General features: G+C 48.9%; 1 protein-coding gene and 1 pseudogene across 1 annotated transcript in view; both read left to right on the top strand.

The window, feature by feature from the left end:
* Nucleotides 1–9,936, top strand: part of CHCHD5 (coiled-coil-helix-coiled-coil-helix domain containing 5) — a 40,798-nt gene extending 30,862 nt beyond the window's left edge. The window contains exon 5 of the mRNA XM_078681065.1: nucleotides 9,307–9,936. The gene's annotated coding sequence lies outside the window, so the exon portion shown is untranslated. The remainder of the gene's footprint in view (nucleotides 1–9,306) is intronic.
* A 10,340-nt stretch (nucleotides 9,937–20,276) lies between these two features.
* LOC144776980 (18S ribosomal RNA) lies at nucleotides 20,277–20,967 on the top strand (annotated as a pseudogene).
* Nucleotides 20,968–21,959: the final 992 nt, after the last annotated feature.

The raw sequence follows: 21,959 nt of genomic DNA, 5'->3' as shown, positions 1-21,959 counted from the left end.
CACTCCTCGAGGCGCGACGAGGTCAGCAGGGCTCAGATGGAGAAGTTCTTGAGGGGCCGCGACAGCGTCAGCAGGGCTCAGATGGTTACGAGTTCAAGCTCGAGCCGCGACAGCGTCAGCAGGGCTCCGAGGTCTTTGCAAGGTCGAGCCGCGACAGCGTCTCCAGGGCTCAGGTGGTTCAGTTCCGTGTTGCGAAGATGGAGCCGCGACAGCGTCAGCAGGGCTCAGCGGTGCAAAGTTGAGTTCTTCTTAGGATCAGCCGCGATCAGATCAGCAGGGCTTTCAGGTCCAAGATACAACTGCCCGCTAATTGTTGGGCCGGCCTTGATATAGTCCAGTGGCCCTTTGATGTCCGGACCCTCGCAGGCGGGGGTCTCATGCCTTGGGGGCTGGTCATTGGCGAGGGCCGGCGGTTGGCTCTTTCATCCTTTGAGGATGCGCCCGGGAATCCCCAGACGCCCAGCAGGTCTGGAGCCAGCCCTCGGGGAGGCCAGAGGTGCAATCGACACTGGCCCCCAGGGAAGGGCCAGAGGTGTGACAGAAACCAGTCTCTCAGGGGAGGCTGGAGGTGCCATCGAAACTCCATGGCTTATCTCACTCTGGGAGCCCTTACCCCACGGCCGGGACTGGCGCGCCTTGGCGTCTAAGTTTCGCTGGTGGCCGGGGTCACGCTAGGCCCAGGGAGTCAGGGATGTTGGGAAGGGAAAATGACTGCCGGGCCTTGTGGGGCATGCAGGTTCTAGGCGCTCGGAGCCGGGAGGGGGACGGGATCAGCGGGGCTGATCGTCGGTTACGGGGTCGGGGCGTTCAGGGAGCAGGACGACCAGGGAACTCTGGGTGCAGGTTACGCTAACGGGGTGCTGAGGAACGGGGGGAACCATGCCACGAGGCCAGGTCCAACACGCGTCCCCCCCCAGCTGAAAGGCGGAGAGAATTACCCATCCTCTTGGGTGTTCTCTTCACTGAGGCGGAAGAATCGGGACAGGCCGTCTGCGTTGGCGTGGTCAACACCAGGCCGGTGCTCGACAGTGAAATCCATCCCCTGGAGGGAGATGGACCAGCGCAACAGTTTGGGGTTCTCCCCTCTCATCTGCATTAGCCACCGGAGGGGTCGGTGGTCGGTTTGGACCCGGAAGTGAGTACCGAACAGGTAGGGCCTCAACTTCTTCAGGGCCCAAACCACCGCGAAGGCCTCCCGCTCGATGTTGCTCCACCTTTGTTCTCGAGGGAGTAACCTCCGGCTAATGAATGGTGGGATCTCAGAGGGCCAGGTTGTCCTCACCCGACCACCCCAGGACCCACCTCTCCCACAGATATTGCCGAGTCTTATCGGGAGGTCCCCACCGGGGAGGACTTCAAGTCTAGGATCGTACACACTGAGCTCACACCACACTTATGAACGGACACCACACCGTAGGGATTCAGTATTAAGTTCTTTATCAAACAGTAAGAAGAATCGCACTCTTGTGTACAAGCGATCGAGGGATTGTAAAGTCTCTAGGAATTCGGGACGGGGGAAGCAGGACAGTCTTTAGCCTTTAGGCCAGTACGAAGCGTACCCTGCACACAGCTCTCAATCCTCGAGCCGGGGGATACGGGAAATGATGGTCGTACTGGCTGCTTCACTCACGTCGAGTCTGCTCGGGTTGTGATGGTAGCGTCGATGGTCCAGCCGGACCAGAGCACTCCTCGAGCCGCAACGAGGTCAGCAGGGCTCAGATGGAGAAGTTCTTGAGGAGCCGCGACAGCGTCAGCAGGGCTCAGATGGTTACGAGTTCAAGCTCGAGCCGTGACAGCATCAGCAGAGCTCCGAGGTCTTTGCAAGGTCGAGCCGCGACGGCGTCTGCAGGGCTCAGGTGGTTCAGTTCCGTGTTGCGAAGATGAAGCCGCGACAGCGTCAGCAGGGCTCAGCGATGCAAGGTTGAGTTCTTAGGATCAGCCGCGATCAGATCAGCAGGGCTTTCAGGTCCAAGATACAACTGCCCGCTAATTGTTGGGCCGGCCTTGATATAGTCCAGTGGTCCTTTGATGTCCGGACCCTCGCTGGCGCGATCAGATCAGCAGGGCTTTCAGGTCCAAGATACAACTGCCCGCTAATTGTTGGGCCGGCCTTGATATAGTCCAGTGGCCCTTTGATGTCCGGACCCTCGCAGGCGGAGGTCTCATGCCTGGGGGGCTTGTCATTGGCGAGGGCCGGCGGTTGGCTCTTTCATCCTTTGAGGATGCGCCCGGGAATCCCCAGACGCCCAGCAGGTCTGGAGCCAGCCCTCGGGGAGGCCAGAGGTGCAATCGACACTGGCCCCCAGGGGAGGGCCAAAGGTGTGACAGAAACCAGAGTCTCAGGGGATGCCGGAGGTGCCATCGAAACTCCCTGGCTTATCTCACTCGGGGAGCCCTTACCCCCCGGCCGGGACTGGCGCGCCTTGGCGTCTAAGTTTCGCTGGGGGCCGGGGTCACGCTAGGCCCAGGGAGTCAGGGATGTTGGGGAGGGAAAATGGCTGCCGGGCCTTGTGGGGCATGCACGTTCTAGGCGCTCGGAGCCGGGAGGGGGACGGGATCAGCGGGGCTGATTGTCGGTTATGGGGTTGGGGCGTTCAGGGAGCAGGACGACCAGGGAACTCTGGGTGCAGGTTATGCTAACGGGGTGCTGAGGAACGGGGGGAACCACGCCACGAGGCCAGGTCCAACACCCTTCTTCCATGTAGGAGACACACCACTTTATCATTTATTGGGCCAGGAATTTGCATCTGGCTCCACCTGGGTATCGCTAACCTTTATAACAATATTACAACATTAGACAGAGGCCGTTTTTTCTCTCGAAACTAGACCATAACATAGACCCCCTTAACTCCAGAGGTGGCAGAGAGTTGGGCTTGATTTGGAGAGGCGACTTCAATGCCCATCTATCCGCTAACCCTCCATACCCCCCCCCCCCCCCCCTCCCCGCGTATAAAGATGCTTGTGACCTGACGGACTGCAAAGGGAACTCTGTACATAATTTCTCCCATGATGCTCTCTGCAATAACATTAATTACCTGATGGTGAAACTCAACATGTGTTTTGCGAACGAACATAGTTCTATGAATGGCCTCTTCCCTTCCACCTTTGTTTGTAAGGGTGTGGGCTCTGTAATTTATGTCATTCTATTATCTAACAATTTAGGTGCTAAAGCGAGGGAACAGCTAGTATATAATCTTGCCTTGAGCGACCATCTCCCCCAAAGCCTCGTTGTATATGTTAGTAGCTGGCAGGAGACAGTTGGCTCTATTTGGAGAATTACTGAATTACTGGTATCTCCGTACACAAAAGAAAGGGCAATGGCATTAAGTGGGAATTTGTCAACGTTTAAACCTTTACATCCCAATTGGTCAAGGACAATCGTGCCCTGTTTGAGGCCTGACTTGATGCTGTGGCCGATGATGCTAATATTAAGAACGCTTTCATTACCCTCACAGAAGCATTATAAGGGGGTTTAAGTAGGACGGTATGCTTGGGCCCAGATAAGAAAAAGGGTTGGTTTGACACTGCATGCTTTAAGTCCCATAGAGAGTTAGTGGCCTCCCTCAACAAGCAGCCTAGGTCTCCTCCTGAAGTCGCCTGCTATAGGAAGGCCTACAAAAGGGCGATGGCAGAAAGGAAAAACGCCCTCAGACTTAAAGCCTGGGCAGAGCTTCAGGAAGCATGCCTTAGGAATGATCAGAAGGCCTCCTGGACCATTATAAATCAATCATTCTTTAAAGATAATGACGAACCTCCGATTGATTCCGCCATATCTGGCCGTGAATGAGCCACCTATTTTGAGGGGGGCTTACTCTGCTAGCGGCGAGTTAGATACTGACAACGACTCCTATGCTGTAGCAGAGGTGTGTTTCCTCCACAAGTTTTGGCCCTCACTGGAAGAGTTGATAGTGGCAATTAAAGCCATCCCTTGTGGAAAAGTCCCTGGTCCAGATTGGGTCCTTCTGCACCTGTTCAAGAAATATTTATACCTGAGGGCCCCCTTGGTTGGTAGTCTATGTCTTTAGAGCAGCAACTTCCTCCACCAAGATTCCCTCTTGCTCCAACTCGCTTATGGTTACGATCTTTAACAAAGGCAACCGAGAGGACTCCAGTTGTTACCGCACAATCTCCCTCCTCGACTCTACTGTCACGGTGCTGGGTCGTGTCTTACTCTACCGCTTGGAGGCCTGGGGGAGGAGAGTGGTGCTTTCTCATATATCCAGTATGGTTTCAGGCGGCGGATGGGGACAGAAGATCAGTGCCTCAACCGTTGCCTTTTTCTGGGTAAGTATACAATCACAAAGCACTGTGTGCTGCCCTTGGGCTTTATGGATCTGTCCAATGCCTTTAACCGCATGTCCCACTTCAGATTGTGGGACATTATGGAAGGCCTGGGCATTGACAGACATGTTATTAATACCATCAAGGAAATCTATTGTGACTCAAGTCCTACAGTAAGGTTTGAGCTTGGTGGGGGGGGGGGAGAGCTCTGAGACGTTTGGGGTGCCTATGGGCATCAGGCAACACTGTGTCCTTGTACCTTTTTTTATTTGCCCACTATGTCCATCACTAGGACAGGGAGTTAGTATTATGGTGTGGGGACATGCCCCAGAGCAGAAAGTGACCTATACCAACCCTATTGTATGCTGATGATGCTACCTTTGCATCCTTTATGGAGGGACTTGATATGAGAATTAACACCACCAAATCCTCTGTAATGTCCTGTTGCTATAGGATATGTCTGAACTCAGTCTTTAAGTTTCAAACTACTCCTGTCAAACGTGGCAAATGTTAATTATCTAGGGGTAACTTTTAATTGTTGGGGTTCCTGGTAACCACAGCTAGAAAACAGAAACAGCCCGCTAGCAAAGAGTATCAATGCGGTTTTCTCCTTTTCCACTAAATTAGGCAAAAGGTTGCTTGCCCATATGCGGGCAATCTACCGTGCAAAATGTGTCGTCTGGCTACTTACAGAGCAGGAGTCTAGGGAACACAAGCGGTTTTGCCCTTACAGGCCACAGAAAACAAATTCACACTTAGCCCACTGACCCTACCACTGTTCACTACCTCTTTCATCATCCACTGGGAGTTAAGGCTTATACACCTTGAGGACATCTTAAGGACCCTTCAGGGGCTGGTGAACGGTCTGGGTCAATGAGGCACTCTCCTTAAATAGAATGCTAATTGAGGATTGTCTCTCCCTCTCACTGTCCCTAGAAATTCCCAGGTTGGGGGGCATCCAGTACATGGCGGCGGCCCTAAGTAGATGGGATTTGTTCAAAGATCCTTCTTGCTCCTTGGTCACGATGCCCAAAAAACACTTAGGGATCTATATTGCACATACTGGGAGGCACTGAGATGGATAGAGGTGTCTGCACTCTCCTCTGTTGGCTGTTAACCCACTCAGGAACTTCCAGCCATTCCTGTTGTACCATGCGCCGCACTTCAGCACTTTATAATGCTCAGGTTTTGCCTTAACCTATTTCATAGACTGGTTACTTTTTCTCTGTACAGTGACTTGCCTTGCCCATGCACTCAAAAGTCAGCACAGAGGACAATACATGTCATGTTTTGTTATGCTTTTTATTCCTATTATAGGTCTTTGGCCTTAAAACCATTATTAATCAAGTACTCTCTGATATTGAACAGAAGCGTTACACTTTCTACAATCCCTGAGCTCAGAGATCATCACCTTTACTGTATATACCTTTCTGGAGCTGGTGCTTAAGGCAAGGAAGTCACCCAGATAGTCTCCTACATAGTAACGAACCCTTGTGCACCTTGGTTTTAGATTTACTTTAGCTTTGCTATCTTTGCAGCCCAGACTTTTTTATATTATTGCTGTGATGCACTATATTTAATGTATTTTAGGACTTTGATGGAATATGATGCAACGCGTCACATGAGACCTCCTTAGCCCTGTGATTTGATTTTTCTCTCAGAAGCCACACGCAGCTCTTCTAATTTGATGTTGTCATCTGCATTGTACACAGAGATTGCTTTATCCGCACTTTAATTTTATTTCCACTGTGAAGAGTTTTTTTGTACTGTTTTATAACATTTTTTGTAGTTTACTTTTATGGTCTATATCTATTTGACCGAATGAAGTTGATGTGAATTGTAATTGAATTGATGCAAAGATACCCTAGTAGGGGTGATAGTCTGTGCTTTGCCAATTCCATAAACAACATAAGCTTAAGATAAGAGTTGTGATCATATCATCATTCCCTAGGAAGCAAAAAGTTATTAGAGCCAAATTAAATAAAACCTCTGGAATAAATGTCTCCTGTTTCTTTAACTTCCTTAGGGATCTCTTCTATCAACTATAAGAGTTTAGATACAACATAGTTATCCATATGAAGTTTCTGTCTATATTTAATAAGTTCAATCAGATGCTCAAAAAAAAACCCCGGCAAAAATGAGGGAGATTAAAAATGATCGTCAAACGTGGGAGATTTATTGGTATCAAAAATAACTTCAAGAAGATTGCTCGAATTACCTTTCTTAGAGATAGTTTCCACCGTTTTGTTACATCCACAGTAGAGATCCTTGTCCATCGGTGTCATCATTCTCAGAGCGACATCTGTTATAATATACATCATCATCATCATCATCACAGATAATACAGCTCCGAGATCACCGCAGACACAAGTATTCAATTGCCTTATTCTCTACGTCCAGACTAGAGTGCCCCAAACTTGACTTTAAGTCAATCTTGTCAGGCGGCGGGGATCCCTAAGCACTGTACTGCTAGTGTCAGAAACCCATTGAATATTAACAGGTTGTAGGGGTAAAGCTTTTTTTAAAATCTTTGCAGCACATCTGTCCGCTCTAAAAGACGCCTATGACGTATTTTCTATTAAAGTCACATGGCCAGAAGACTGCAGTATCCTGAGACTCCAACCCCTGCTACTTCCAGCAGGAGAGGTCGGTTTTTCATATAAGCCTTTGGCCACAGGGGCACTAATGTCGGAAGCCGTTGTTTTAAAGCTAAACAACAAAGTGGTCCTAGACACAATTTATCTAGTGCATTTCAATGCAATATTCATTTCTGCATATAGGTAATCTTAAAAGGATTCAATCCTAGAAAATGGAAGAAACAACAGAAAGCCAAATGTGTAAGCAGTCACAGCGCAAAATTATACATATGTACCCTAAAGAATTATTACCACACTGAGTTTTCTGAAAAAATATATTCACATTTTATTTCATATTAGTATATACATATTTATAAATGACAGGAATAGGGAAGTTCTGCCAGTGCAGTCGAGAGTGCAAAAAGGTGTGCTCAAGAAAGACAGGAGTACCATTCCCAACGCCACCTTTCTCTCGGTTGGTCTGAGGTGATGGCACCCTTTTAGGAAATCGTCTGGGTTTAATACAAGACGTTATTTTGGAAGTAAAAGATTGACATTTTGACTACGCTCGTGTAAAACAGTTATTACAGTCTCTCCCTTCTGGGTTGCCGCGTTTTTGAACATCACCCTTGGTGATTTGGATACAATCCATTTGGATACTTTTTCCGAGTAAACTCTCCATGCAAGGTTGAGTTGTTAAATCAGATGTTTGAACTTTGGATTAATGGAGCACACCATCAACTGGTAGCTACCCCCATTCCTTGTGGGACGCTGTCTTTGCAGTCTAGGTTCACCCCCACCCCCTCTGTCCGTCCTGATGAAGACCCGTAGCTGAGGCGTTGATCCTCCCTTAACAGCGCTAGGGTCGAAACGTCGACGATCCACACCCATTAAGAGACCTGCACCCTTCTCTCTTCCCCCGCCATGTGAAATACTATAACGGAACCATATGAACAGTACATGAGGGGCAGTCGCAACACTAAGAGAATAGAACCTTGCCTTTTGTTCTAAAACCATTTGAATTTCTTTTCTTCATTTTTCCTGTCTTTCTTGAGCACACCTTTTTGCACTCTCGACTGCACTGGCAGAACTTCCCTATTCCTGTCATTTATAAATATGTATGTACTAATATGAAATAAAATGTGAATATATTTTTTCAGAAAACTCAGTGTGGTAATAATTCTTTAGGGTACATATGTATAATTTTGCGGTGTGACTGCTTACACATTTGGCTTTCTGTTGTTTCTTCCATTTTCTAGGATTGAATCCTTTTAAGATTACCTATATGCAGAAATGAATATTGCATTGAAATGCACTAGATAAATTGTGTCTAGGACCACTTTGTTGTTTATATTATACGTTACCCAGGTCCTTGGACTCTTTCTGGGTCATACCCCATTTACCTAATGGTTGTTTTAAAGCTGGCAGATAACGCTTTCTGAATACACTGCTATTCAGAATGATCTAAAATCGTATATGGATTTCTCTTAACCTGTTCCTCCTCAAATTCAGAATCTAGATCTTTAGCATCATTCATTGTACGGTTGTTAGTACTTTCTGATTGCTGAATGCATCTCAAAGTAGCACCAGGGCATAAAACGTTACTAGCACACGTCCCCACGTTTTTTCCCCCTAAATCTTTGAAGTTATTCTGTCACAAAGGGTTGCTGTCATCCGGAAGCCCACATCAGACACAAACTAAACAAAGCGGGCAATAAAACTGCAAACATCATGGTACTAAATGTATCTGTCGCCCACCGCAGCGGCAAGAAAAGAGCCCTCAGATTGACAAGGATTTATATTTATGCACTAGGATTGAGGTTGTTTAGTGTCCAGTTCTCACCTATCCCGTAGTTTCACATTTCAGAATTGCTGGCAAATACTGCCATTTCTCGCGTGTGTTCGTACAAGCAGCTGAGCCTCAGTGAAGGGTTGAGACCACGGGAGCTGCTCTCACTGTAGTTACATCACACTAGGAAAGGTCATTTCCGCAGTGACATCACACAGGTAGCTTTCCGCGCTAAAGTGATATTAAAGGGGCTCCTATGAAACTCTGTGGAAAAATAAATAAACGTATATGCCAAGGAAGAATGAAAGTTGTAAATACTACTGAAATGTCCATTGTATCCTCAGGTGAAAAACACTACAGTGTATAGGTGTACTTTACAATCCTTTTCCAATTGTTAGATTAGTATTCTAATTAATTTTTGGCTACGCTTTATTGTTACTTTGTAAGTGGTTAATCCCCGTTTCGACAGTGTGTGACCCTGGGCACTTTATCTCCTTGTCTGTGCCTCTGGACTTGCCTAAAAGGGGAACTTTCAGAAAGAGGCTAAACGCCAGTTGTCCTGTCGTGTTAAAAACTGACTTTTTCAATAACTATCCAGTAGAAATTTGGATGGTTGCTGCCACCCCAGTAACTGTTGTATTTTTTATGTTTGCTCGCTAGGAGGCGCTGTGCCCTTGGACGTGTAGCACGGAGCTGGCGAAGTGAATCTCTGGCAGCATCGACTGAGGAGCAGCCCTGCGATTGAGACGGTGTCTGCTTGTAGCGGGCGGGAGCGTGTCCTCTGCGTCTCCGCGAAGGAGCAGTGTCACCTCACACTGCTGCATTCGAAAGCTCACTAAGACTGACGCAGTGCATTGTAAAAATGCCCCGTCCCACTCACAAATCATGAGGAGACAGACTCGTGTGTTCTTCCCGCTTCTTTCATCAAGTCCCGGCGCCTCTACCTCACATCAGATCGAACCATCCCACCGGTACCGTGTGCTGCCGCTGGCGGGTGTTAAAAGGCCCTCTGGGTTTAATAGTTATGTGCCAGCATTATAATTTTGGCCAGTCCAGAGGAGGACTGTCTCGGTAAGTCTTTGTCATTGACATTGGCTCAGCCAGCGATACAATCTCGTCGACCGGACCAGCTACTGATGCTGTGGTTTAACGAACACCAGTGTTTGAACTCAGAGAGCAACTCTCCAGAAATGCTACTCGGATTGTTGTCTAAAAGGAAGAAGATATTTCTGGCAATTAAATGAGACGTGTGCTCTTCCGTGCAGCAAAATAAATGTAATTCTTCTGAAACTTTTGTAACTATTACATGGTAACTTATGGGCTGCTGATGGCTACTCGGGGAATTTCTTAAGGTGATGGTGTAACCGTGGGATCTTAATTGCTACATGGGGAAGCCTATAGAATGATGTAACAGTGAACTGTCTGTATCCACATGAGGAATTCCACAGGGTGGTTTAAGCCTGGGTTAGTGATTGCAATTGGGGACATGCCATAAGGTGCCGTAACCACGGGCTACCTATCACTATTCAAGGAATTTCATCAGTTTATGTACCCACGAGCTATCCATTGCTACATGTGGAATCCTATGTGTTATGTGTATTTGTAAAGCACACTATCACCACAAGGAGTGTCCTGGTGCTGAGCTGTGTATGTGCCTAGCACCTCCTTTGGTAGGCTGGTTAATTGAAAAGCCAGGTCTTCTGCTTCTTGCAAAATTCAAAAGGCGAGGAGGAGGCTCTGATGTGGAGTGGGAGTCCGAACCACCCTTTGTAAGAGAACGCCCGTCCTCTTGAGCTGGTTCTGTGTATGCATGGGATGATTAGAAGTCCTGTGGAGCAGGGCTGTCAGGGTGGTTGGCAGAAAAATATGCAATTGTTAGGTTAGGTGGGGCCTATGTTGTGTAGTGCCTTGAACGTGTGTGGGAGGAGTTTCAAATGAGTTTATTTAAGTAGCGGTAGCCAGTTGAGCTCCCTGAGGTGTACTGAGATGTGAGTTCTGTGTGGGAGGTTGAGAATGAGGCTGGCTGCCGAGTTCTGAATGGTTTGTAGTCTTCTAGTGAGTTGCTTGGTGATGTGGCATAGAGGGTGTTGCCATAATCCAGCTTGCTGGTGACTAGAGCATGAATTACAGTTTTTCCAGGGTTGCTTGGGAGACATTTGAAGATCTTAGCATCTTCAGGGTGTGGAAGCAGGATGCAGTGACTGTGTTGACTTGTGTGGTCATGTCCTGTTTGCTGTCAATGATTATTCCGAGGGTCCTGGCCTGGGTGCGAGTCTGAGTTCGGCCGTCTATCAGGTGAAGTCTGGCGGTGAGATGTTCTTTCCAAAGACCACTACTTCTGCCTTATTGGTGTTGAGCCTGAGACAGTTGGCTTTCATCCTGTCAGCATCTTCAGTCATGCAGGCGGTGAACTTGGTTCTTTTGTTGGGGGTCATACCAAAGAGGAAGAATAACAGTTGTGTGCTGTCAGCTTAGGGGAAGATGATGATGTTGTCTGCGTGGATGACGTTTGCCAGAGGGATCATGTATCCGATGAAGAGGGTGGGGCTGAGTGATTCCCCTTGAGGCACTCCACAGATGAGTTTGTAAGCTTCTGAGGAGTGAAGTGCCAACATGTCCGCTTGTATTCTGTTCATTAAGAAGGAGCAGACCTATGCACTTGCTCACTAATATGGCAAAGGGAGTAGGCCAGTAGGACCCTGTCCTGGCTACTACACCGCAATAGGCGACAGGGTAACGTCTATATTATACCTCAAAACAATAGAGTCAACCTCTTTAGCCAAAAGGGACAGGTTGGGCCAAGCAATTAAGTAAAACAAATTCCCTATTGTGCTGTAACTTCTAGATATCTAATAATCCACCAATAAATGTGCACTGAAAAGACTTACAATCTTACATTACCATTCTCTATTTTGTCACAAACTGTCTACTGTACGTTATCAAAATTGTTTATTCACATATATTTTTAAAATTCCTCCCAAATTATAAATATATGGACATACAATCAAACCTACATAAAGAACCTACATAAAAAAGTGGAATATATCTTAGGACTTTTTAGGTGTAAAAAGGGTCCTATCTATGTCACATGCAATATGTAACTCTTATCAGCAAATCCCCTGTTCTTACTATCATTGGTAGCTAGATTATACATGAAAGGATGTGTGACTCAGCCGCCTAGATTTCGTAGCTCCTAGTGGATCTTTTAAAGACGAGGGAGCGAAGATTAATAGGAAATCTGTGGCACCACTGTCCAATGTGGGGACTCTCCCTCTCCTGTGAAGCGAGGAAGACACATCACAATAAACAACACAACAAAAAATAGTACAATGAAACGGGAAATGTAAACTAGTGAAACAGAGAACTGAGGATTCATATTTCATGGTCCCTGAGATAAATGAAATCATCGAATATTGGATAATGGGTAATCTAGACCTATCCTTGACGTTTGCTAAAACCAATAGCAAAGTTTTAATTATAACATATGTTGTGTGCATATAAGTGAATTTGTCCTGATAAAGGAGGGGAATTGATTCAAGTACCACCGAAACGCCTGTCAATAGTATTTAAAAAGAACTAGGACTTACAATGAAAATAATCTTTTTAAGATTCAGAATGTGTTATTAATGATATAATTTGTATCTTTCAATGATGTTTTGACAATAGATATGTGATGTACAAATTGTAATGATAGCAAGAACGGAGGATTTGTTGAAAGCATTGCATATTGCATGTAACATTGATAGGACCCTTCTTGCACCTAAAAAGCCCAGATATACTCCATTTGTTTATGCAGATCCTTTATGTGCGTTTGATTGTACGTCCATATAGTTATATTTTGGAAGGAATTTTAAATATTTATGTGAATAAACAATTTTGATAAAGTACAGGAGACAGTTTTTGACTGACAATATTGAGAATGGTAATGGAAGATTGTAAGTCTTTTACGTGCACACTTATTGATGGATTATTGGATATCTAGAGGTTACAGCACAAAAGGGAATTTATTTTACTTGATAACATCTATGTTATTACATCTCATGCAGGCGCACTTTTGGTAGACAGCAATGAAATTCTAGCGGAGTGTGTGACATATTATGAGCGCCTCTTTGATACGCAGCTCGCTGACACTGCTACATATAAACCAGCTTTCCTTGACAAGGTGGTTCTGGTTTGGTTGGATCGCTGCTATCAACAATTTCTAAGCCACCCGATCTCGGTGGAGGAAATGGTTACCGCCATAGAAATTCTGGTGGGGAGCAAGGCCCTGGGCTCTGACGGCTTATCAATTGACTTTTACCAAGCATTCAAACACCTATTAGCACCCCACCTTATGGAGATCTACACAGAGGCTTGTTGATGGTATCCATCCCCCAACCTTGCACGAAGCCGTCATCTCTGTTCTTCCTAAACCCAGAAGAGATGCTGCTTACTGTGCTTCTTATAGACCCATCATGTTACTGAACTGCAATAATAAAATCCTCACAAACATGAGAGCGACTAGGCTATCGCTCCTGCCCGATAAGATAGTGTCCGCAGTGCAAGCCAATTTCTTCCACAATGTTTCACCTCCATCAACCTCCACTTGGTATTTACTGATCTACATCAACTTAAACCAGAGCTTGAGGCAGCAGTGACATTGGATCTCTAGAAGGCAATTGAATCCATGTAGTGGCTGTTCCTGATGGGGGTGCTTAGGTGGTTCAGACTCCCAAAAATATTTTAGGCCCTTATATGTTTGCTTTATACCAACCCCACTGCAAAGGTTACAGTCAATGGTCTCCTATTCGCGCCTTTTCAGATACACAGAGGAAAGCGGCAGGGCTGCCCTCTATTTCCTTTATTATTTATATTATTTTTATTTTTTATTTATTTATTAAAGTTTTGTATAGCGCTAGCTGGACCCGAGAGTATCAGAGGCTTCACAACACGTACAAATAGGCATCAGAGAGGCAGTGAGGAAGGGGAACAGAGCAGGGAGCACATGGGTGAAGAGAAAGACTTTACAATAGTAACAGGAGCGCAAAAACAGGGTAGAGTCAAAAGCAAGTCATCCGGCTCTTAGACCGCAGAGAAAAAGGGCTTTAAAAGTCAGACGTGGAGATCTTACTACTATCCAGAGCGCTCAAGGAAGAGGGCTTTGAGTAACATCTTGAATTTCGGGAAGGAGGCGGTCGTTCTGATATGTGGGGGGATGGCGTTCCAAATGTTTGGAGCATTGCCCGCAAAGGATTTGCTGGATGTTTTGTGTTTCTGGGATTTCAGAGGAATGAGTAGGAGCGTGTTGGAGCTTCTGAGGTTCCTAGATTGACCGGCCTTTTTGAGCTTGTTGGCCAGATATTCAGATTTGCCTGTATGCAGGGCTTTGTGAGTGAGGCAAGCTGTGCGGAAACTGTCTCGTTGGGCAATAGGGAGCCACTTCAGATCCTTAAGAGCCGGGGAGATGTGTTCGTATTTCCTGGTTCCCGTGACCATTCTTGCTGCGGCGTTGAGGGTAGAGGTCAGAGGACCCAGGTGAGATTTGGCTGATCCAGTCAGCGTAGCGATGCCATAGTCAATTCTGGAGAGTACCAGAGCCTGAGTGGCCTGTTTCAGGTCTTTCGAGGGGAGGAAGGGTTTCAGTTTGTAGAGGACTTTCAGGTTCAGGAAAGCACTTTTGGCAGTTTTTGAGATGTGTTCTTTCATGTCCAGTTTAGGGTCAAGGGTGATCCCTAAGGATTTTACGGAGTTTGTCGGAACAAGTGGAACATTCAGGGCGTTTAAGGCTTTGAGCCATTCTAGAATTTGGGGGTTTTCATCTTTGTTCGAGATGAGGAGCACTTCGGTTTTTCCTTCATTGAGTTTGAGGTTGTTGGATGAGAGCCAATGTTGAACTTCAATGAGTGTGCAGTTCAGTCTGTGGATGTCTGCGATTGAAGTGGTTTCCAGGTAGAGTTGTGTGTCGTCCGCGTAGAGGTGGAAGGGGATGTTGGACTTCCTTAGAATTGACGTGAGGGGCTCCATGTAGATGTGGAGAAGTTGAGGTGAGAGTACTGACCCTTGAGGCACACCTCTAGTGATGGGGAGAGGGTCCGATTCGCAGCTTTTAATTTTGATTCTTTGAGTGTGGTTGTTGAGAAAGGAGGAGAACCATTTTAGGACCGTCTTTTCCATACCGGCTCTTTCCTGGAGGACATTGAGTAACAGGGCATGATCCACTGTGTCAAATGCAGCCGAAAGGTCTAAGAGGATGAGAAGGCTACATTGGTTGGAGTCGAGCGACATGTGAAGATCATCCAGGACATTTAGGATTGCGGTTTCTGTACTGCAGCCTTTTCTAAACCCTGATTGGTGTGGGTCGAGAAGATTCAAGCTTTCTAGGTGCTGGGAAAGCTGAGACAGCACGCATTTTTCCAGAATTTTCGATAAGACTGGAAGGTTCGAAACTGGTCTGAAGTTGTTCATGTCCTTGAGGTCCAGGCCGGGTTTTTTTAGGAGTGGAGTGACTTGACCTATTTTAAGGCAGTCAGGGATGGAGCCCTCGCTCAAAGAGCTGTTGATGATCTCGGCCCAAGTTGGGGCTAGAGTGAGCTTCAGGTCTTTTGTTATTCTCGGGGGAAGCTGATCAAGGGAGTGGGATGAGGGATTGGTGGTGGCTGTGAGATTGCTTATCACTTCAACCTGGATAAGCTGGAAGGAGGACCAGCGAATGGCTGAGGTTGCTGGCCTGCTGTAGGTAGTTGCGGAGGGAATGGCTGAGGGCATAGCGCAGAGTGAGCGATCGATTTTGGCAATTTTTTCGTTGAAAAAGATGGCAAAGTCATCACATTGAGATTTGGATGCTACCCTGTTGTCTATCACAGGAATGGATGTTTGGTTCCTGATGATGTTGAAGAGTTCTTTTGGGCGGTTTTTAGCATTGTCTAGAGCGGAGCAGAAGAAGGACGACTTTTTATTCTTGATATGGTTGTAGTAGATTTTACGAGTTGCCTTGAGTTGGTCCCTGTTGAGGGAGGTGGGGTTGGTCCTCCAGGATCTTTCCATGGATCGTAGGTGTCTTCTTTCTTCATTGATGTCTGTGGAGAACCAGGATCTGGAGGGGATGCTTCTTGTTTTTTTTAGTTTCCGCGGTGCCAGCTGATCTAGAACGAGCTCCAGGTTGGCGTGGTACAGCGAGGTGAGTTCCGTGGTGGAGAGGAGTTCCGTCGAGTTCGAGAGGAGTGAGCTAAGTCCCTCTTCTAGCTTATCAGGAGGAATTCTCGAAAAGTTTCTGACCCACTTGGGGGAGGTTTGAGTAGGTGGGAGGGACAGAACCGAATGATTGATATGGAAGAGAATGGAGTGATGGTCCGACCAGTCCACCGGGATGATGTGGTCGATCGAGATTGTCTTTTTATCCGCGATGATTGCATCAAGGATTGCTCCTCTATGGTGGGTTTCCTCTGTGCAGTGTTGGGTTAGATCGTAGTCATGTAGAAGGGAGGTGAGAGATTGGATGAGTGGGTTATTTCTTACATTCCATCTTATGTTGAGGTCGCCAAGAATTATTCTGAAGTCGCTATCCAGGGCGGTTTGTGTGATCAGGTCCGTTAGCTGAGCGCCAAATTCGGAGGAGTTGCCCGGAGGATGGTAGAGGAGAAGGCATTGAAGTGGACAGTGGTTCGGCGAATTGAGGCTGACCGAAAGGCATTCAAATGATTTGTAAATGACGGAGGGAGATTCAATGATGGAGAGGTCATTTTTGTGGATAATAGCTATTCCGCCCTCTTTGTGTACGGGCCTGTCTTTGTGGATAATAGCGAAACCGTGTGGCACTAGCGTGTCCATGATGGGAAGGGATAGAGTGTTAAGCCATGTTTCGGTGATGAAGGCGACATCCAGGTCATGGGAGAGAATGGTTTCTGCAATTTCTGTAGCATGTTTGACGGCGGAGCGGCAGTTGATGAGCATACAGTTAATCGGGCGGTCAGCCTTCGATTTTGGATTGCCAGAAGTAGCTCTGGGTAAGGAGGAGAGATAGGATGGTGGTCTGGGAGCTTTTCGGGGGGGCGGGTCTCTTCCTACTCCCGTGATGACTTGAATCGGGACGAAGGGTGAATAGGATTGGGGTTGAGCTTGGGCTGGCTGGGTAGGAGGGGATTCGTAGGAGGCGACGAGGGAGCTCACTTCTTGGGGCGAAAGGGAGGGAACAATTCTTCTAGGACTGTCAACTCGTGGCTCAGTCCTGGGTTTGGTGGGAGGAGGTTGGGAGCCTATGGGGGGCCTGGACCCAACTGGAGGCAGATAGTCATTCCTAATGGGAGGTGGTTTGAGGAGGGGTGGCGCGACGGAATGGGCGGGAGGCGGGAGTTTCTCTAGGGAGGATAGGGTTTCCTTCAGGCCAAAAATCAGGGTAGCGATCTGGGCTTCTATAAGGTTCAGGCGTTGCGTTAGTTTGGGTGCTTGGGGGTGGGGGGGGGGAGGGTGGGTGAGGCTGGACCTCGGGAGAGAGGGGCAGTGGGGCAAGACTTTGCTGAGGGGGATAGTAGGGGTTGTGAGGACCGGTTCCGTGTTAGAGTTAGATTGTGAGAGGACTAGGGAGGGAGAGAGGCTATGGGGCAAGTAATTATTCGGGAGGGAAGTCAGGGTGGGAGGATCTGAGACGAATTTAGAGATCGGGAGGGCGAGGGATAAGGAGGGAAGAGAGATGTGTTCCCCTAGGGGGTGGAGGTTGTCTTCACTAAGGGGGGCGGTGAAAGCTAGAGGAGTGTGATTTCGCATAGGGGGCTGTGGCTCAGTGATGAAGGGTGGTCTGGGATCTCTATGGGTAGGATACTGCGAGCCTGGAGTGCTTTGGGAGACGTGGACTAGAGGGAAAGGAGTCGGATGGGTAAGTGGGGGTGGTCGCGTTCTGGGAGTTTGGGTGAAGGGGGGGGCAGGGGGTGGGGAGTAGAGGGGGGTGGGGCTGGGGGGGGCGAATTACTGGAGACATGATTAAGCGCGGGGTAAGGGGAAGTTGAGGTGGTGGAGGTACGCTCTTCGGGTTAGGTATATGGCGGGAGTCATTAGGGTTAGTGGAGCGCGGCTGTTGAGGGTGGAGAGCCGTAGACGTTTTAAGAGCGGGGAAGAGGGAGTCGAAGAACTCTAGGTTTTCGTCTTTCGCCTGAATTAGAATGGAGCCATTCACAAAGATGGTGATGGAGATGTCTCCGGTTAGTGACTGTTGGTTCAGGGGTGAGATGGTTAGTTTCCGGCTGTGATCTGTGACGGTGGTTTTGGAGACAGGGAGAAGAGAGTTAAAGGTGGAGACCCATACGTCTGGCCTGGTGGTGTGGAAAATGAAGTCCGTTTTTCTCGGCCCTCTCGCTGAGCAGTGGTAGGTGTCCACAATTAGTGTTTCGGGGTGTTGCCTAATTAGATTTTGTTTAAATCGTTTTTTTGCTTTGAAGGAGAGACTACGTGGGAAAGTAATGGTGTAGGTGTTCCGGCCAAGCGGAGACAGGTGGTTAGGTGACGGGCAGGGAAGCGTGTCTAGATGCAAGGATGGCGGCATCGTAGGAGAACTAGGGGGGAGTGGGGCCGATTCGGTGACTGAAGTGACCGGCCTAGACAGCGATGGGAGGGCTTAGTTGAAGAACATAAGCGCGGAGTTCAGCCTGTGGTCGTCATTGCGCCTTCCTTGGGAAGACTCTTGAAGTAGGTCAGAGAGGTTTTGTTTAGCGAGATTGTGAGATGACCGAGGTGGCGACCAAAAATGGCCAGGGGGCCCTATGGCAGGGACTGCGAGAACTGGAGCTGCGTGATGGTCGCGTATGGAGTCCCTGAAGATCGGCAGTTAGTTTCCTCTGGACGTGGTGTCGGGATAGCACCGCGGGGACCTCAAAGAAGTATATAAAATTGGGCTCTCCTTAATCGCCTGGTGCACAGTTATGAGATGTCCGAGGTGGTGGTCATCATGGGGCCAGCATGCCGCCCTGAAGATCGGCGGTTAGTTTCCTCTGGACGTGGCGTTGGGATAGCACCGTGGGGACCTCAAAGAAGTATTTAAAATTGGGGTCTCCTTAATCGCCTGGAGCACAGTTATGAGATGTCCGAGGTGGTGGTCATCATGGGGCCAGGCAGCCCTGGGCAGGGGCAGAAATAACTGGAGCTTGCATGGGGTGCAGGAGATGGTGCCCCTGAGGATCGGCGTTAGACTCTTCTAGTTGTGGCGTCGGGCTAGCGCAGCAGGGGCCCAAATGGAGTAGTTAGAGTTAAAGATAGGAGACTCCATGTTCTCCTTAACAAGTTAAAGAAATGTCCGAGTTGGCGGCCATGTTGGGGTCAGGCAGCCCTAGGCGAGGGTGGAGAGAACTGGGGCTTGCTTGGAAGGCAGAGTGAGGAGCACCTGTAGAACAGCGATTTTCTCCTTTGGTAATGGCGTTAGGCAAGCGCTGCGGGGTCCCAGCTGGAGCCAATAAGGTGGGTGATCTCCTTGTTCGCCATCTTTAAGTTTAAAGGATGTCCGAGGCGGCGGCCATGTAGGGGCCAGGCAGCCCTAAGCATCGGTGGAAGGAGCTTGAGCTGGTGGGGGGCGGGGGGACAGGGTAAAGGAGCCCCTGAAGATTGGAGCCTGTAAATTTCGAATCTTGGCGGGGGTCCAAATGGAGCACTACAGGTCAGGGCTCAGTTTCTTCGTCTATTGTATTAGCCATGGACCTTTTAGCTCCCCTCTTTCAGGAGTGAGATATACTCAGGATTCTGTCTTTTTTCTCCGGAGCTCAATTGCTATCATGTATACAGATGACATTTTGCTTTTTGTCAGGCACCCAGACATTAATACGTACCCATTGATTAGAGAAATTATTAGGTTTCGTAGACACTCTGGTGTTACCATCAACTGGGACAAAACAGTTATATTTCCATTTACTGATGCTGCGAGACCGTGCCTATTGGAATACCCATTTTGATAGGCCACAGACTCTGTGAAATACCCAAGGACTGTTTGGCGTAGGGAGGTGGAATCCATAGTTTAAGGGCTGGGCGTAGTTTGCGTAGCGCCACTACGAACACTACGCAGAATTTTGGAAAAAATATTTTTTTAAACTGGGGCACGTCCTGAGGGTCCGTGTGCCCTGGACAGGGGTCCCTCGTGCCTGGGCAGACTCCCTGATCTCCCCGGCCTGGTTGGGTTGGAAAGAAGCGACCAGCCCGGTGCCTGGGTTTGGGAGCTCCCGTCCTACGGCCTGCCAAGAGTCTACCTGCCCAGGACAAGGGTCCCTGGTGCAGAGCCCCGGAGACCTGCAAGGCTCCCGGGCAGTCCTCCACCGGGCAGCTGGGCCCCAGGAGCGCTTACGGGCCTCGCCATGCCTGAGGCTCAGCGTGGGGTTTCGGAGCCCCCCTGGCCCCCTGACCCCATAGCCCTGCAGCCCGGAGCCCTGTAGCCCCGTAGCCCCGGAGCCCGGCAGCCCCACAGCCCTGGCGCCCCGGAGCCCTGCAGCCCCGAAGCCCTGCAGCCCTGGAACCCTGCAGCCCCGGAGCCCTGCAGCCCCGGAGCCCTGGAAGGTCGGAGGTTCGAAGACGATCAGATACCGTCGTAGTTCCGACCATAAATGATGCTGACTAGCGATCCAGCGGCGTTATTCCCATGACCCGCCGAGCAGCTTCCGGGAAACCAAAGTCTTTGGGTTCCGGGGGAAGTATGGTTGCAAAGCTGAAACTTAAAGGAATTGATGGAAGGGCACCACCAGGAGTGGAGCTGCGGCTTAATTTGATTTAACACGGGAAACCTCATCCGGCCCGGACACGGAAAGGATTGACAGATTGATAGCTCTTTCTCGATTCTGTGGGTGGTGGTGCATGGCCGTTCTTAGTTGGTGGAGCGATTTGTCTGGTTAATTCCGATAACGAACGAGACTCCAACATGCTAACTAGTTACGCGACCCCCCAGCGGTCGGCGTCCAACTTCTTAGAGGGACAAGTGGTGTTCAGCCTCGCGAGATCGAGCAATAACAGGTCTGTGATGCCGTAAGATGTCGGGGGCTGCACGCACGCTACACTGAACGGATCAGCGTGTGTCTACCCTTCGCAGACCAGTGCCGGTAACCCGCTGAACCCCATTCGTGTAGGGATTGGGGATTGCAATTATTTCCCATGAACGAGGAATTCCCAGTAAGTGCGAGTCGTAAGCTCGCGTTGATTAAGTCCCTGCCCTTTGTACACACCGCCCGTCGCTACTACCGATTGGATGGTTTAGTGAGGTCCTCGGATCGGCCCCGCCGGGGCTGGCAACGGCCCTGGCCGAGCGCCGAGAAGACGATCAAACTTGACTATCTAGAGGAAGTAAAAGTCGTAACAAGGTTTCCGTAGGTGAACCTGCGGAAGGATCATTAACGGTGGAGCGGCCTGAGCGACCGACGGCGCCAGCCTGAAGTCCTCGGCCGCCTCCTGCAAGCATGCACCCTAGGCACAGGGCCCTGCCCTGCCCTGGCGTGCCCTGGCCGGTGGAGCGGTCCGCAGCCGCATGGGGCGCTCGGGTGTAGGACCAGGACACCGGCGGGCCTCTTCCCCCCCCCCGGGGAGGGTCCGACAGACGCGTGAGGGACTGGGCGTGGGGGGTGTCCCCCGTTCCCTGTCCCTCTCCGAGACGGAACCTAAGTTCACCCGGCACAGACCCCCCACCGCGGTGGGGTGGTTAACCGAATGGCAGTGCATCTCCGGGCTGGTACCACCCCTCCCTGCAAAAGGCCCAGTGCCGGCTGGACCTTCCCGCGCCCGAGTCCCGACCGGGGCCCGGGCGACCGAGTAGGTGCCCTTCTCGCGCAGCAGGGTGGCCTGGAAGAGAAGGGGCCGAGGGCCTGTGAGGGGACCCTGGCTCCTCTCGGTGGTAGGCGTGTGGGATGGGGAGTCAATATTTTATTGTATCTCAGGGCAGCTCCAGATCTGTACATACCGCATTCGTTCATGTATGCAGGAGAAGTAATAAATGAAAAAATTGATAACATCATCAAAACACACAAACTTAACATTTCAGACTGGGTTTCTGAGTTATGATATGAATTTGTTAGCAACATATGATTGGAGAAAAGAAGAATTTGAGAAATGGGCAAATCTCCCTGTCCAAGGTGATGGTATAAAATATTTAGCAAGTAATCCAACCTCAAACTTCTGGATCAGCAAGCATAACAAATGAAAGAAAACCAATGCATAGCTGCGCTGATGTTAAGAGCAAATGTTTTATCTACTAGGGAAACCATCACTAGAGGAAGAAATCGTACATATGCTACTTGTAGATATTGCAATGATGTTTGCGAAACAATTTCTCATATTGCAGGCGCATGTCCTAAAACCAAGGACATTAGGATAAAAAGACACAA

The sequence above is a fragment of the Lissotriton helveticus genome, chromosome 1_1 (assembly GCF_964261635.1).
Source record: "Lissotriton helveticus chromosome 1_1, aLisHel1.1, whole genome shotgun sequence".
NCBI lineage: Eukaryota > Metazoa > Chordata > Amphibia > Caudata > Salamandridae > Lissotriton > Lissotriton helveticus.
The sequence above is the reverse complement of the archived record's forward strand: the minus strand, read 5'-3'. Positions and strand labels throughout refer to the sequence as shown.